This window comes from Cucurbita maxima, unplaced genomic scaffold, assembly GCF_002738345.1.
Source record: "Cucurbita maxima cultivar Rimu unplaced genomic scaffold, Cmax_1.0 Cma_Scf00059, whole genome shotgun sequence".
Classification (NCBI taxonomy): Eukaryota; Viridiplantae; Streptophyta; class Magnoliopsida; order Cucurbitales; family Cucurbitaceae; genus Cucurbita; species Cucurbita maxima.
In genome coordinates this window covers 161,534-164,097 of record NW_019272075.1, presented here as the reverse complement: position 1 = coordinate 164,097, position 2,564 = coordinate 161,534, and positions in this window count along the sequence as shown.

Genomic DNA, 2,564 nt, shown 5'->3' with positions numbered 1-2,564 from the left:
GACCAACAATTGCAATGATCTATCCCCATCACGATGAAATGTCAAAGATTACTCGGGCCTGTCGGCCAAGGCTATAGACTCATTGAATACATCAAACAAACTATAAATGATTTAATGAGCCATTTGCAATTTCACAGTCAGAATTAGTTCATACTTACACATGTATGGCTTAATCTTTTAGACAAGCATATGCTACTGGTAGGATCAACCAGGTAGCATTCCAACACAGCGTTGCAAACCACATGCCATCACATTTCACCATCTCCCCCTCCAAATGGGGTGTGAGAGAGGCAACAACGGTGGCAACGCCAGAGCAAGCGTCATTCTTTCATGCATCGTTTAGCAATAATACATAGGCAACATTGCTCGAGGGGTTTCCCAAGCACATCATGCCGCCAAATGCACGGCATCCGAGAGTGCAAGCAACCGAGACACATTTCGCAACAAGCCATTCAAAGGTTGAAGCGATATGCAAAGCGGGCTTCCAAGTTCATCTGCACCCAACAAGGGTGCTGACAGAAAGGAACTAACAAGACTCGATGCCTACCGGTGCATGAGGTAATCTGTGTAAGAACCAATGGACTACAGTCACTCAAAATACTTTGAGACACACCAATGAGGAGGGGATGTCGCCTACAGTTTGATGTCCGAGTAACAAGCCTATAGACCCAAGCAACCAAATCGCCACTCATGCGTCGTACGCTTAAACAATCTTGGACGACGATCGACTATTCACACCCATCGCAAGCGAGGGTTCAAAACCGTCACTCGAAGCGAAGCCCAAAACGTCGTGCGCGATCAAGCCATCAACCATCCTAAAGATAGCCAAAGTTAGAAGGCAACATTGCAACATTCAGTGTAAAGCGAGGCTCATGTCACATGCCCAAAGGCACTTCACACAAACCCACCATGCATGTTCTGCCAACACGCCACCTTCATAACATAGGGCTGGCCCAAGGATGGCCCAATGGCGTCACCACAACGTCACACGCTCAACGAGGTTCATGTTGGACGCCCAAAGGCACCAAACTCCACCCCACCTTGCACGCTTTGTCGTCGTACCAATCATCAACCATCCTCAAGTCAACCCAAGTTAGAAGGCCACATTCCATGCTCAACAACTCTCATGTCGCACGCCCAAAGTCATTTGACACCGCCCCACCAAGAATGTTCTGCCACCACGCAGCCTTCAAAACATAGGGCTAGCCCAAGGAAGGGAGGCATACCACAACAACGTCCCACACTCAACGAGGTTCATGCCGCACGCCCGAAGGCACCCAGCTCCACCCCACCTTGCATGTTTCATCATCGTACCAGCAGCCATCCACAGTCCTCACACCAGAGATTCCCAGTTAGAAGGCAACATTGCAACATTCCATGCTCAACGAGGCTCATGTCGCACGCCCAAAGGCATCCGATTCCAACCAGCCAGACATGTCCTAGCACCACACGCCTTCAAAACATAGGGCTAGCCCAAGGCTGGCCGAGCATCACCACAACGTCACACACTCAACGAGGTTCTTTTCGCACGCCCAAAGGCACCTGACTCCACCCCACCTTGCGTGTTTCATCATCGTACCAGCCATCAACCATCCTCAAGCCAGCCCAAGTTAGAAGGCAACATAGCAACATTCCAATCCCAACAAGGCTCATGTTGCATGCCCAAAGGCGCACCCGATAACTACCTCACCCTGCAAGTTTCGCCACCGCACCACCACCATCAACCGCTCTCGTCCACCTACCACCACCCCCACACGCCAAGCATATGCCCATGTGCGGCACAGAGTGCTTGAGGCGTGGGGGAGGCGGAGGATATTGGGGGTGCCCCCGTGCCACGCCCATGCAGACTAGTCACCCCCCTATATAGTATATTTTGATGCATTTTTGGTCTGCCAGGCCTAGATACGATTTTTCTAAGCCGTCATACGGTCAAATATCTCAAGTTTTAGAATGTTTTTTTCCATGAACTCAATTGATTCATGAATTGGACATTGTAATGAATCTATAAATAGAGTTTCATAATTTTTCATGCAACTAATTTTTTTTAATGAATTTTTAAATATTAAATAATAAGAAATTAATAAAAATAGCTAGAGTTGTCAAAAAAAAAAAAAAAAAAAATTCTCAAATTTAGTGGAAATCATGTTTTCATGTTTCTTAGCTCCCTGAAAAAAAAAGTACAACAAACCGACCACTCCACACGTATTTTCACAATTCATGGGTGAATGATGGGGCGTGGGCGCGGGCGTGCGAACAGCAGAACGCGGCAGGGGCCGGGCCGGGGCGCGCGGGAGAACACTGGCAGGGCAGGGCGGGGGGAGAGCGCGCGCGGAAGCACGCGGGCGGGGCGGGGGGGAATGCGCGCGCGGAAGCACGCTGGCGGGAGGGCGCGCGGTATCACGGTCTTGCCTTCTTGACCGTGCGGCATCATGATCTATACACGCTCACGACTAGCCTTAAGGGGAATTAAGCCCCATATGTATTTTTTGCCCCGACTTTGTGGCTTCGTCAGACCTTAGGCGAGGTTTGTCTTCGCCAATCGAACATCGCTTGTGCGGAATCCA